Source organism: Dromiciops gliroides, chromosome 3, assembly GCF_019393635.1.
Source record: "Dromiciops gliroides isolate mDroGli1 chromosome 3, mDroGli1.pri, whole genome shotgun sequence".
Lineage (NCBI taxonomy): Eukaryota > Metazoa > Chordata > Mammalia > Microbiotheria > Microbiotheriidae > Dromiciops > Dromiciops gliroides.
In genome coordinates this window covers 185,469,083-185,484,574 of record NC_057863.1, presented here as the reverse complement: position 1 = coordinate 185,484,574, position 15,492 = coordinate 185,469,083, and the positions used below count along the sequence as shown (strand labels likewise).

Genomic DNA, 15,492 nt, shown 5'->3' with positions numbered 1-15,492 from the left:
TAAAGTGTGTGTGTGTGTGGGGGGGGGAGTTTCACCTATGTGGTTTAAAGGCCATGAAAAAAAGAAGTGTGATTTTTCCTGATGACCACTCTAAACATGAGCTAAAGTTTAATATTTCTTTAAAAATTCAGCAGTTACTGCCATGATTGATTTCTTAATGAAAAATGTAGAGGTTTAGACCAGAAAGAAGGCCTGGGATTTTTTTTTAAACATATGCAGCTGGCTCATCAGAAAAATCTATCTGAAGTCCTCAAGGTAATATAATGTGGCAATTAGGGGCTAAAGTATGTGGAAATAATAGAGAAATGTAATGGGAAATGGGAAACATGAAGATATTGACATCATTGAAACTTACAAGGAGCAGAGGGTGAAACAATAGCATGATGGTGCCGCTGCTACTATCAATAACTTTCTTAAGTGCAGCAGAAACAGCATAGAACTGAAATAAATCTCATTAATGCTGCTCCTGTTGCTCCAGAAACGAGTCTGAGCCAACCCCAGAGAAAGGGCAAGTAGAGAAAGAGTGATGAACCTCAACAATAATGAATTAGAATGGAATTATGGCATGGAATCTGAGGGGAACAGCTAAAAAGTTCCTTTTCTAACAAGGAGGAAAACTAGCAGAGCAGAGGCCTAGAACTGTTAGGAAACAGGGAATCTCGGGGGTGAAGTATTTTAGATGAAATAGGCTAAGATTTGTAGTCAGAAGCCCTGGATTCAAATCACAGTTCTGCTACTCACTATCAGTGTGGCTTTGGACAAATCACTTAATTTCTCAAAGTCTTTGTTTCCTTTTCTGTAAAATGAAGAGATCAGGAATCCCAAAATCAGGAATTCTGAATCTTTTTTTTTAATCTATGGACTTCTCAGAATAGTGTTTTTAAAGGCATAAAATAAAATACTTTGGATTACCACAAACAAATCAATTATTTTGAAAGATGTATCAAAATCATAAAAACAATAATAGATCATAAATCACTGGCCTCGATGATCTCTAAGGACCCTCTTAGCTCCCAAAGGTCCCAAATGCTTTAGTGGACTTTGAGAATATCTAACAAAAATCTCTAAGTACAATCGGAGGAGAAAATGAGGTTGGTGACTTTGCACAGCCCTTCCTCACTGAATCTAATTCACTGCAAGTCATGACATCACCTCCTCCCCAATATTGTGGTTCTCTTCGAACAAAGGACAAATAACAACAAGTACAATCAGGCCAGAAAAGAACTTTCATCAGGCCACTAAGATTACTTCCTCTCCCTTCAGCAGTTACTTAAATGAATAATATACATAAATTCAACAACAGCTCATCAAATTTATAGTATATTTTCTAGTTATTTTCATTTGATCCTCACACAATCCTGTGAAGTAGATAGTTTATGTATTAATAGCTCCATCTTATATATGAGGAAATAAATGAAGAGAGGTTAAGATGCTTGCTCAAGACTACATGGCTAGTAAGGAGACAAGGGAAGAATTTGAACCTTAGTTTTATGACTAAACTCGGGGCTCTCCCTACTCTGGTTCAATTCAATACAAACATTTATTACTATAACGTGCTGGTAATAAAACTGGTTTTCTGGAGAGATGACACTCAATTGCCATTTAAAAATGTGTAGGGGAAAAATTAACAATTCTTAGGCATCTAATCTTTTCATATGATACACCATGACTAATAGTCTCTTAGGTATGATAATTTTGAAATAGAGACAATGTGGTATAGTGGAAAGAACATTGCTTCTGGAGGAAAAGGACCCGGGTTCAAATTCTGCCTCTGATGCTTACTACCTCTTTGCCTGTGAGCATATCACTTAACATCTTTGTTTCAGAGTTTAACTTCTGTAAAATGAAAGGGTTGGGCTAAAGGCCTCTGAGATTTGATCTAGGAAACTATGATTTCTTCTTAAATGTCTATTTTTAAATCAAATTGTTTAAGTAAGGTTTTCTATCTTAATTTTTTTTTTGGTGACGCAATTGGGGTTAAGTGACTTGCCCAGGGTCACAGAGCCAGTAAGTATTAAGTGTCTGAGGCCGGATTTGAACTCAGGTACTCCTGACTCCAGGACCAGTGCTCTATCCACTGTGCCACCTAGCTGCCCCTCTTAATTTTAATACTTACACAGTGCCTATGTGCAAGGCACTCTCAGAACTACATAAATAAGGTAATTCCTATATTTAAAAATCTAGTAAGGGAGATATTTTACACATATAAATAAATATAATACAACATTTCAACCATCATGTGAGGCAGCAAAACTTAGCTAATAAATGAATGAATGAACTGTGAATTTGACACTAGGGAGCTAGATTCAATATACTTTGCTGGGCTAAAATCACTTTATGGAAGAAGTCCTTAAACTATTTACCCCCATACTGTAAAGGAACGCTACACCCCCCCCACCCCCACAGACATTGGTGAATATCATCAGTGCTGCTCCTGCTGCTTCAAAAACAAGTCTACTTGTAAGGGCATGTGGAAAGAGTGTGATGGACCCAACAACACTGAACTAGGAATCAGATTCCTTGCTGTATGACCTTCAACCAGTAACCTCACCTTTCTGGGTCTCAGTTTTCTCAGTGGTAAATTAAGGGATTTGGACCAGGACTAAATAACCTAAAACTTTTCTTTTAGAACTAAAGTATTCTGTGACTGTTCTTTTAGAATTTGATCACCCAGTATGGGATCTGCCTTAGGCAAATCCATGAGGTAGATGAAGATGACCCCTCATGCTTGTTTGTTGTTTGTCCTTCATTCTCAAAGAGGACCATGACAGATGTCATGACTTGCAGTGAATTGGATTTTAAGTGAGGAAGGGCCTCCAATGACAGACCAAGAGTCAGAAAGCCCTGGATTTGAATCCCACCTGTCACTTCCTAGCTGTGTGTGACTGTAGGCAAGTCATTGGCCTCTCTGAGCCTGTTTCCTCAACTGCAAAGGAGAGACAAAAATATCTGTGGTATCTACCTCATAAGGTAGTTGTGAGGTTCCAATGAAACAATCTACGTAAAATGCTTTGTAAAACCAAAAGCACTGTAAAGCTCATTTTGTCTGGACTTCTTTGAACTTAACCTACCCTCTCTACCTAATATCTTAGTTATATATGTACTTATTTTTCTCCCCAATTAGATTATAAACTCCTTGAGAACACAGCATGAGACCTAACTTTGTATTCTCAGCACATAGCATAGTGTCTGACAGATAATAAATGCACACAGCAGTGGCCTACCACTTAATAAAATGTTTGGTGAACAAAGTCTGTCCAGCAGACCTGTGCCTACCATTTCTGACCTGCCCCTTCCTTTCAGCACTCTTCATCCCAATTCCAACCAGGCTTCCAATATTCTCATGTTGCCCTTGTTTTTCTTACTAAAGAAGTCAAGTAACAAATTAATTCACACTGAGGTAATAAAGACTTACTGTATTTCTCTTTCCAGGAATATCTGCATTTTAAAATAAGGCTGAAATGCCAATAGTCTGGAGAACGAATTGCTGATGCAGAATTTTACCTCTATACTAGGTATGGTAGGGGAGAAAGGATTAGGCTATGTTTCCTACTTGGTAAAATGAGCGTATTAAATAATCAGTAAAGTCCTAGATTTACAAATTCTGAGAGATGTAAGGGAGCTTACAAAGCATCATGTTCTAAGAGCATCAGTGGATGTGATTCTTTTAAGTAGCAGCTTTCTGTGTACTTGACAAAACATAACACATACTCATATTCAACTAAACCTACATAGAGAAGTACCCACTGGTATTCTTACATCTGCTATGGTCCTGGCTAGTCTGGCTCCATAGAGAAGCCCTGTAATTTGCAAAATTTCCTTAGGGCTTGGGCTATGGAATGAAGCATTTGCCATAGCTCCTTATTTGAAATGATTCCGTGAAAGGGATTTAGGTTTATGTAAGCTGAAAGTGGGCTTATTCTCACTGGCGGGGGCAGCTAGGAGGCACAGTGGATAAAGCACCAGCCCTGGATACAGGAGGACCTGAGTTCAAATCCAGTCTCAGACACATGCTGTGTGACCCTGAGCAAGTCACTTAACTCTCACTGCCTTGCAAAAAAAAAAAATTTGAAATTAAAAATATTCTCACTGGCTACTTAGCAGCCTGCCATGGGCCCTTGTGAGAACAGAGAAGGCCAGAAAGCAGTTTAGAAAGTTCTTATGATTTTGTCATAAAATAGCGAAAACGGGGGACCCCAGGCTAGGAACGTAATGCTAAGGCTCGTTTTATATCTAAAGATGAAGTCTTGTCTTAGCATAAAGAAGGATGGCTTAAAAACTTAACAGAGGAGAGTGTGTTAAGCTCTAGATTGGAAAACCAACCATTTCACTTGAGCATTACCACTGATGTGAGGTGGACCTGCACAGTAGTGTGTATAGTAGAAAGAATACCTGGCTGGGAGTTTGGAGACCTGGCTTTTAGTCCTGGTGCTGCCAGAAACCAGGTGTTTGACTTTAGGTAATTCAACCTCTTTGGACTTCAGTTTCCTTTTCTGTAAAATGAGGGGGTTGGGTTATATTGAATCATCTCTAATATCTTATTCATCTTGAAAATTCAAAATTTCATGGTTTCTTCTGGCCAATATATGACTTTCTTCAATATACCATTTCCTCCTAAAAAAAAGAGAGAGAGAAAAGAGGAATAAGGACAAAAAATAAATTTAGTTTAATTCAAATTAAATTTTAAAAAGTTAAAAAAAAACACTTGTGAAGAGAGTATAGGTGTTATCTCAGATTTTTTTTCTTTTTTGTCCTTAGTGTAGAGAATTCTTGGTGAGAAAACTCACTCTATCAACACAAATCAGTAACTTCTCTGCAACTTACAGTCTTAGAAACTGTCTAGGGGGCAGCTAGGTGGCGCAGTGGATAGAGCACCGGCCCTGGAGTCAGGATTACATGAGTTCAAATCCGGCCTCAGACACTTAACACTTACTAGTTGTGTGACCCTGGGCAAGTCACTTAACCCCAATTGCCTCACTAAAAAAAAAAAAAAAGAAAGAAACTGTCTAGAGGCCCTAAAAGGGCTAAGTGACCTGCTCAGGGTTACCAAGCCAGTATCAGAGGTGGGACTTGAAACTGAACCATCAAATCTTCAAGCAGGCCTCTCATAAGGACATCGGACTGCCTCCTTAATCTGTCAAAAGACCTGCCTCCTCAATTCTTCAGTCCTCCAAAAAGACATGCAATGAAATTCTAAAAAGAAGTTTTGCTGGGAAGCAAGTTGCTTATCATTTTGGTTCAGCAAAATCCCCCTCAAGCCCCTTACCACAACTATACTTGGTCCCTGCTAATTGTATTGCTATCATCAGCAGTGTCACTGAACAAGGAAACCTTACATGAAGAAAGACTAGAAGATTCCAGATTCTATAGCACTTTCTTTCTATGTCCCCAAAAAGTACTTACTTGGCTTGGTTCTGTCTTCCAAACAATACAACCCTGCTACTTTATACTTAATCTTTGTTCAGCGTCTCTATTCTGTTGTGTCACTTCATTCTACACCAGTGCTGAATGTAAATTAACTGACAGAGTCCCTAGGAACACAACTTCATAAATAATATGAGATGCTGAGTAACCATCATGTTCTCTGATTATTTTCCCAATGTGCAGTAATAGTATTTTTTTTTTTTTGCGGGGCAATTGGGGTTATGTGACTTGCCCAGGGTCACACAGCTAGCAAGTGTTAAGTGTCTGAGGCCGGATTTGAACTCAGGTACTCCTGAATCCAGGGCCGGTGCTCTATCCACTGCGCCATCTAGCTGCCCCTGTAGTAATAGTATTTTAAACAAGATACAGAGTCCATAGGTAAATGAGGTAGTATACAAAGGTGGATAAGTATTTAGTATCAAAATCAGGAAGACCTGAGTTCAAATCTCCTGTATGAATACATACTGGCTATGTGACTCAGGACAAATCACTTAATGAAAGTCCCAAGCAACTTTCAGAATAAGAGTTACAAAATAATCATTGATCTATACTAGTACAGGGAGGTCCCTACACCAGTGAAATTACTGATCTAGAAGAAAATGAGTCCAAAGTTATTTTTCAAACCAGTTGTCTTCAGAATAATGACATATTCACTCCTCATCAGCCAAAAAGACTCTACTTAATTTTAAAGAAGACAAGTGTTCTATATAAACTATGCTGTACTATATATAATGCTTGATTAAGTCCCACAGCAAAAAAGGCAAAGCTTAAAAGTCAAAGATGTAATGGATTATGACTGTGGTGTAAGAAATGATGAATATGAAGAAACATGAGAAGACATAAAAACAGACCTTTTTGGATATGTTGGTTACTTTTGCTGAACTGTTTTTTGTCTCCATTCTTTTTTATTCTTTGTTCTAAGATAAGGCTCTCTAGGATGGGAAAAGAAGGATACATTGGAAAATACAGGTTAAACAAAAGGTAGAAATAAAATTAATTTTAAAAAGCTAAACAACTGTTTAATGAGAAGGCCAACCCCTGAAGTGTCATCCACACTTGGCACAGCTATATCTTCTTGCTTTCTGGCTTCCTGGTTTAGTTGAGTAACAATGGCAAGCTTCCAGTGGTGTCAGTAACAAGAGAGACTGAGTCCCAGTTGCTGCCAGATGTGAGAATGAGCTTAACCTCCAGCATTAAGTCTCCAGCATTAGTTATCACCTTGCCAAAATACAGATCTTATATGTGGGACACACGCCATTCCTTTAGCAGAACTATCAGGAAGGTAGAGGTTTGGGCTACTAAAAAAGACAAGGTTGAAATATGTAAGAGTTTCTGCCCAGGTGACATCACACTGGCTAAAGTGAATTCTCTAGATGATGCACAGTCCAACTATCTGTTGACAACCACAGAAAGTGACCTGAAAGCCACAGTGAATCCGAAGGTGTCCAGATGGTACCCCTCAGCTGGTGTGAGATGCAGGGCCCTAGAACACACACTAAAGAATTCTGCAAGGTAGGGACAGCTAGGTGGCACAGGGGATAAAGCACTGGCCCTGGATTCTTGACACTAGCTGTGTGACCCTGGGAAAGTCACTTAACCCTCATTGCCCTGCAGAAAAAAAGATTGGAAAAAAAACTTTTAAGGATCAAAGATCTGAGAAGAACGAGACAAGAATTCTGCAAGCACAAATACAGCCTGAGTTCCTATAGACATGGTAGCTGCATCCTCTCCCCTTATTGGGGGCATTTGTTTCCTACTGTCCACATGTGATCAAAATAAAAGACCTTAGCCTTACCAGAAACCACATTTGGAAATAACTGCCAGAAGCTTCCACAATATATGGGGGACTATTCCTATGAGCCTTTCACCACAAATTCCACAGATGAACTTTCTTTACCCTTTGAGATGCCAGCCAAAGAAAAAAAAATTGTCTTATATTTGAAGTAGCCAAAAAAGTGGTTTATTGTTTCTTTCCTTCTCTGATAATCCTGTAAATGTGGCTTGCTTGTTCTCCTTCAGACAAATTAAGCATTTTTACTAAAAAGGGGAGATAAAAGCCATTGGTGGATATTCAGAGACTGATGCTTTAGCCAGCACTCCAGGTAGCCTTGATTCTTTGCTTTCTTTCCTTCCCTGGTCTTATATTTTGAATCTCACTACTCCCTTTCACAGCCACTAGCTGAGGAAGTGACAAAATGGTTTTTAAAAAACTATTTAACTACCCTGTCACAAAACAGAAGTGAGATGTGGGGCAAATAATTTGACTTGAGTCTCAGTTTCGTCTACAGAATGAGAGGATTGCACTGGATGACTGATCTTTTGCATTTCTAAAATTAAAATATTCTACTGGCTAAAATAAATGTTTTCCTACTTTGCTTCATGGGGTTTTCACCTCACAAAACAGTAAACAGCAATAGAAACTTCAGAAACTTTAGTTTAAGAACCAGCTAAACCAGATCATTTCAAGAGTATTCACAGATAGAACTGGGAAGAAAACAAAAAATACAAAAAAATCAAACAGACCTGTTGGCTTTTCCATAACAAAACCATCATCACTGGTGACAAGTGAACCATATTTGGACTCAACACTTCAGTGCCTGGTCTGAATATAGACATATGCTATTTCTAAAGCACTAGAGACAAAGGTGGGAAGAACAGCTGCATTGAACTGAGAAGAAATCTCAGCTGAAGGTAATAATTTTGGAAGCAATGAAAGATCAATTTTCGTGATATCTAAAAGAGAAGGATACCAAATCATTACAGAGGTGGCATGATACAGCAGAAAAAGATAAAGCTTTAAAATCAGGGTCTAAGTTCAAATCCAGACTTGGACACTTACCACCCCGTGTGACTTTGGGTAAGTCATTTAAAGGCACCAGACCTGTTTTCTCATTTGTAAAATGAGATGAATGAACTAGATGAACTTTTGATCTCTAAGTGATTCTATGATTGGGGAAAAAAATACACCATATTTTAAAAAGTGATTGAAAGCACATAAATAACTACTGAGTTCTACTTGCTCATCTTTATTAAATCTTTATATAAATGACACATAGACATTAAAGATATCCTTATAGTTTTCATATTATTATGAGACAGAAATAGACAAGCTTTCCAAAGTTTTTATAAGTAAACCACATTTTCACACTTACACATCTGACTGAAAGGTACAGAGAATATGAAATTCTTTGATACTTTTCAATTCAATCAGCATTTATTATGTGCCAACTATTGCACTATGCAATGGAAATACAATGACAAAAAACCTCAAGGAGCTTCTGTTTTATTATCAGATCTGATTTTTTTTTTAATATAGCAAAATGTAGTTAGATGTCAGGTTTTCTGACATCTAAATTCAAGGTTCTTCTAATGGAATATGAGAATTAAAAAATAAGCCTAATTTCTTTGCTATTCTTCAAATACCTACAGACAGTTCTGTCACTCCTCGCTCTTCTTTTCTCCTATCTACACATCCCTGGTTCCCTCAACTGTCTTCATATAATGTTTTCCAAATCCCCTTATTATCCTGGGACCCTTCTTCTGGACATACAATGTCCCTCTTAAAATGTGACAGCCACCAAGTGCACACTATATTCCAGATGTGGTCTGACTAATGCATAGAACTTTAACCTCCTTTTATAAACTATTTAATGCCCTATTGATGCAGACAGAGTAGTACATTAGCTTTTATTTTTTTTTTTAAGTAATAGAGGCATGGGGCAGCTAGGTGGCACAGTGGATAGAGCACTGGCCCTGGAGTCAGGAGTATCTGAGTTCAAATTCGGCCTCAGACACTTGACACTTACTAGCTGTGTGACCCTGGGCAAGTCACTTAACCCCAATTACCTCACCAAAAAAAAAAAGTAATAGAGGCATAGCAATAGCTCATAGGGAAATTTTATTCTATTCAAACCTTTAGGTCTTTTCCAGAAAAACTGTCACTAAGCCAGGTTTCCCCCATCATGTATCTATGTACATTATTTAAACCTAATATCAGACTATACATCTATCCTTGTTATATTTCACTTTCTTGGTGAGTTCTTCTAGTTTACAAATATCCTGTTGAATCCTGATTCTATCAATCAATACACATTTATTAAGCATCCATCATATGTCAGGCACCAGGTGATAGAAAGACAAATATTAAATAATTCTTGTTCTGAAATAGCTTACATTCTATTAGGGGAGACAACATGTACATATGTGTGTACACACACACACACACACACAGAGTTTAGAGAGGGAAGGTACCAGCCATTGTCAGGGGGATCAGAAAAGGCTTTATGTCTTCATAAAGGCAGCATTTGAGCTAAGTCATGAAGAAAGTAAGGAATTCTCCAAGACAGAAGTAAGGAGGGAGAGTATTCCAGGAATGAAGTCAGTCAGAGCAAAGACCTGGAGATTGAAAATGAAAGCTGTATGTGAAGTAGGTCAAGAAGGTGAGTATGGGTAGACTATCAAGAGTGGGAAGAGGAGTGATGGATAATGAGGCTGGAAAGGTAGGTTGGGCCCAGGTTGTAAGTGGCTTTAAAAACCAAACCGTACTTTGTAGCTTTTACAATTATATGGGGTTGCCAAGTTTTAGGGAAAATTAGCTGGGGTTTCTCACATATTGATGCTTAGAAATTAGAGGCTACTGCATCAGTTTGGGGGCATTAAGCATTTATTAAAGCATATTAAATATTAGTCAAGATAGAGAGCACATGGCTCAGAAAGATCAGAAGCCCTACATACCTAAAATAGAGGGGAGAGAGGGAGCAGCATGGGAGAGGGAAGAGCGTGCCAAGAGAGCAGAGAGACACCTCTCCAGGGTTTTTAACCTGTCTCAGGTATCGGTGGGTCTCTCCACCTTGATCCAAGTTAATTGGCCGGTAATATTCAAGTGCATTGATTGACATGACTTGAGGTGGTCTTAGGTTAGTTAACTTCCTTTAGTTAGTTAGGAAGGTCGATTTTCTGACTCTGGGCTGGCCCTGAAAAACCAGCCAGAGTTCCTATGTTTGTGTGTGTGTGTGGGGGGGGGGGGGGCTCTGAGTCCCCCAAACACCCTATTATTAATAATTTTCTCACAACTTTATATTTGATCCTAGAGGCAACAGGGAGTTTATGAAGTTTATTCACTGGGGAGTGACATGGTCAAACTCATAAATAAGGAAAATCACTTGGGTAGCTATGTGGAATATGGATTGGAGTGAGGAGGGACCTGAAAAGGAAGACCAATTGGGTCTTCCATTGCAATAGCTCAGGGGACAGGTTATAAGGGCCTGAATTGAAGTGGTGCCTCTACTATCCTCATGTAAAGATGCTGTTACTAATGTTGTATTATCTATGTGTACAACTCTAACTGAAAAGTTTGTATGACATTTCCAATTCTAATCTGTCAATAGCAGTCCAAGAAAGACCAGTTTATAAATGGAGTGGAAATCTTTAGAATATTTAATAAACAGTATTTTCCTCAGTGTTGGATTTCCAAAGTATTGTGTTCCTTTTTTTAAGGCTACATTTTAACATTTAACAAATTAGTTACTTTAGATTGTGCTATTAAAGAAGCATCTTAATTTCACGTTACTTGCATATTCTGAAATCAGTGTTGAGCTTTCTCTAAGAGATAGTAACTTTTCCATATTTAACATAAACTTAGCAGTTCTGCAGGGGTTTTCTGTGTGTGTGTGTGTGTGTGTGTGTGTGTGTGTGTGTATGTGTATGTGTGTTTTAAATAAAGAAAAACAGGTCAGGCTTGCCACAGAGGAAAAAGTTTGTAAGTATGGGTCAAATTACTGAATATTCTTCAAACACCTGGCTGCAGAAAATAATTACTTTAATGTATTTCTAATGAGGATTGGATTCTAACCAAGATGAAAAGGCTTAAACTCATTAAGTAAAATACCTAGAGTTTTCTTTAAGAGAATCTCAAATTCTTGATACAAGCAAGAGGGGGGGTCGATTAAAAAAACCTTCTAAATATATTTGGACTTCCATTTTCCTTCAACAAAAAGGTCAGTAGAACACTGGAATTTGAATCTGTAGCATTTTAAGAGTTTGTTTAATAGTTTGTTTTCAAAGATTTCAGTGACTAAAGCCCTCCAACAATGAAGCAAATCACTTTATAAGGTATATATAAGTATATAAGTACCCTCTGACTGGACATATTTAAGCAGACCTTTTTAGAAAGGATTTGAGCAGGGGCAGCTAGGTGGTGCAGTGGATAAAGCTCAGGAGAACCTGAGTTCAAATCCGACCTCAGACACTTGACACTTACTAGCTGTGTGACCCTAGGCAAGTCACTTAACCCTCATTGTCCTGCATTTAAAAAAAGGCGGGGGGGGATTTGAGCATTGAATGAGAGGTTGAATTAGAAGATCTCTGATAATCATACTAAAGTTGGATGAAAACTATCTTGGAAATAAGTACATGACTGAAAATGACACAGAAGAATGAATGAAAGCTAAGTGTGTTGCTATAATTTCTATACTAACTTACCATTTGCCCAAACAGAAATCAGGCAAGAAGATCCACAAATAAACTTATTTAGGAATATAGATCATTTACTGTCAAAGACAGCACTCAAAGCACGCAGAAATGAAGAAGTCTTGTACTGGAGGTCTTCCAGCTCAATTTCCTAACTTTAGAGGCCCAAAGATCAACTGATTTTTCCAAGGTCACTGTAACTAGTTTAAGAATCAGTGTTAAAACCCAAGTCCGACTTCCTAGACTAATGTTCTTTCCACACCACTGCAGCTGCTTTAAAAAAAAAAAAATTGCTGAGCCAAAAAGGACTGGCCTCAGTGGGTATTTTGGAGAGAGAAGGCAAAGGAAGTAGACTCAGCAAGCAGAAAAGGGGAAAAGACAAACTGTCCGAATGTTTTGTAGTAAAACTCAGATAGATGTCTTCTACTTCGGTCTAACTAACTTTATGAAGCACAGAAATTACAAATGAGTAGTGGGCACCAACTTCAGGCTTCATTTGGGCCAACAGCCAGTTCTCAGACAGCAATTCTGATCTACAAATAGAACATCTCATAATATAGTACTATTATATAAACACATGCTTTATCAATGCTTTAATCTGCCAAATACAATAATGCTAACATGCCGACTTCCCTGAAAACAAATGGATGAAGTCTCTCACAGTGCAATAATTTCAACAGTGATTAACCCCTCACTCAGTCAAATTTCAACCTGCAGAACTAAATGCCTTCCTTTTACATTAATAATGACTACACGAATCCTTGTGGGCAGCAGATAACCCACAGGTCCTTGTCAGCTTTGTGAAAACAAATGCAGCTAAAGGAGAATCCATACAGGTGAGCCTACCAGTTCTGGCTGCAGTCTTGACAAGTAGGGAAAACTAAGTCTTCTGTCCGTATTTATTGAGAGTAGAGGGAGCTTAAGAGGAGGTGGTGTCAACTACAAGTGAAAATTAATTCACTACCTTGAACTTCACAACTGGAAATATGAGAAAAGTCTCCTAGGATTTTGGCCTTGAGCTTCTCTATCTACCCTAAAAAGCCATCCATGTGAATTCAGCAATAACTTTTCATCCATGAGGTTCTCCTGCCCACAGAAGCAAGGACAAACCTTCAATATTCTGAAACTTCAAGATCCCCAGGAACAACTTATGATTCATACACACTTGTGCCTTGCCCCCAAACAGTCCTAGGTATAGGGGAAAAGAGACCAAAGGACCCTAGTATTCAACCTCACCTTCTAAATCAAACACTGAGTCTCTAAGATCTCTCCCCAATCCCCCAAACACACAGATCTCCAGGGTCCCATCCTTCTAAACTCCACACCTACACCTACACACACACGAACTCATAGCTAAAACACACCCACAGAGTCCCATACTCCTAAACCACATATACAGCCACCTAAAATATACAAACCCCAGGAGATCACACAGTACCATTCTCCTAACCCCACCCAACACACAACAGTTGGATCCTCCTAAACACACATGCACATCCACACAACAGCACACACAGAGAATCCCATCCTCCTAAATCGCATACACACACTAGATCACACACATACAGTCTCCCCTCCTCCTAAATCAAAAACACATTCAAACACACTAGGATATCACACGGAGTCCCTTCCTCCTAAACTACTCACACACACACACACACACACACACACACACTACACAAAGACCAGGCTATCATACGGAGTGCCCTCCTACCCCGCCCCCCCACACACAGGCCAGGATATCACACACACACCAGGGCATCACACGGAGTCCCCTCCTCCTAAACCACACACTCACTCTCTCTCTCTCTCTCTCTCTCTCTCACACACACACACACACACTCACACACATCCCAGGATATCACGAGTCCCCTCCTCCTAACCCCCCCCCATACACACCCAGGATACCACACGGAGTCCCCTCCTTCCTCCTAAACCACACACACACACACACACACACACACGCTCGCTCACACACACACACACACACACACACACTCACGCACACGTTAGCCCAGTCGCATCCTGCCGGGCTCCGGAGCCTTGCCGCCCGCCCCCCGCCTCAGCTGGCTGTGACAGCCCGGCCCGGCCCGCCCGGAGCCCCCGCGGCCTCGCCGCCGCCGCCGCCGCCTGCCCCTCCTCACCGCGCTCACCCAGCCTAGGCCTCCTCGGTCAGCTCTGCACCGAGCCGCGCTCCGCCGCCGGCCCTGCGCCCAGCCCCCAGCACACAACTCCGGCTGTGGCAGCGGCCGCGGCCCCGCACTGCTGGGCCCCGCACACGCGCCCTCGTCCCGGCTCGGCCCCGCCCGGCCCCGGCTCGGGGTTGGCTCCGCAGCTCCCCTAGGGGCTCCGTCCGGGCTCCGCCGCCGCTTCCCGTCACGTGGGGTCCGCCCCGGTGTACGGCAGGCAGGACGACGGCCGGGGCCTCTGATTGACAGGAGCAGAGAGGGGAACCCGGCACCTGATCAGCAGAGCCGCGCTTCCGACCCCCCCCCCTCCTCCCCCAGCCGAGGAGGAGGGTCACGAAGGGAGAGGGCTGGGCTCCGGGGCTAGGGGTGGGCCTGAGCTTAAGGACTCTGGTCACTTCTCTCTTTCCCGTGGGAGTGGGTGTGAGGGCGCCCTTAGCGGAGCTCCTGGATACCTGGGCTTGTGCGGAGCCGCATATTCTCTGGGCCGGGAGCTCCCGGCCCGGGATGTCTGGGCGCCCCGCAGCGGAGCTGGGCAGGTGTTTTCAGAATAGCTGGGATAGTTATGACATTAGCTCCGCCTACACCTCCTTCGCCTCCCTCCTCCCCTCTCCCCTTTACCTTCTCAACTCCCCCTTCTCTCCTCCCCCTCTCTGCCCTGCCCCTTTTTCTCTCCCCTCCTCCCCTCTCTCCTCCTCTCCTCTCCCCTCCCCTCCTGCCCCTTTTTCTAAACCCTCGCCTCCCTCTCTTCCCTCCTCTTCTCCCCCCTTCTCCTCTCCCCCACTGCCACCCTCTCCTTTTCCCCTTTCTCTCCCCTCCACTTCTTTCTCGCCTTCCTCCCTCCTCTTCCCCCCCTCTTTTTCTCTCCATTCCTCCTGCCTCTTTCCCCCTCCTTTTCTTCCCACCCCCATTTGACCCAGGATAAAAGGAGGGTGGATCTTCCTGTTGTGAAGAAGGGGAAGGACCTTCAAGGTTCTGATGAAACTTGAGTTCTATAGAAGAAGGCACCTCTTGATTCCAAATCTTTTTCTTCCCAGTGGTTGATATTATGCCATTGGAGGTTAAATATTGCCCTTTCTGGTTAGTCTTTTAAAATCTTGGTTCTACTCTTGAAAGGTGATAACTAAATATTTCATGCCTTAAGTGTAAATATGCTTGTTGAAATTGTTGATTGGAGTGTATTAGTGTTAAACTGCTTATTATAAAGATCAAGCTTGGCTTTTTGCTGAAAGAGAATTAAACAATTCTGATTAGGAAAAAGCTTGGCCTTTGGCTGAAATTATGAACAAGCTTCTCCCAAAAGTCCTAATAAAATGTGTTATAGGGCCTAGCACCCCAGAAGTTCTCTGGGGGCACATCAAAGAACCTTCTCCTTGAGAAACTAAACCAAAGGACAGACACACCTAAAGAGATA

At 41.1% G+C, this 15,492-nt stretch overlaps 1 protein-coding gene and 1 pseudogene across 5 annotated transcripts in view; one reads left to right on the top strand and one right to left on the bottom strand.

Annotated features, from left to right (window-relative positions):
- The window catches only part of TGFBRAP1 (transforming growth factor beta receptor associated protein 1), a 61,390-nt gene extending 46,988 nt beyond the window's left edge, over nt 1–14,402 (bottom strand). For 2 of the 5 annotated variants that reach the window (XM_043995232.1, XM_043995228.1), the window contains exons 1-3: nt 14,046–14,402; nt 6,276–6,356; nt 4,393–4,614 (exon numbers count right to left, since the gene is read on the bottom strand). The gene's annotated coding sequence lies outside the window, so the exon portion shown is untranslated. Of the gene's footprint in view, nt 1–4,392; nt 4,615–6,275; nt 6,357–14,036 lie in introns of all 5 variants that reach the window. The other 3 variants (XM_043995231.1, XM_043995230.1, XM_043995229.1) reach the window with 3 other exon arrangements.
- LOC122747307 lies at nt 311–14,054 on the top strand (annotated as a pseudogene).
- Nucleotides 14,403–15,492: the final 1,090 nt, after the last annotated feature.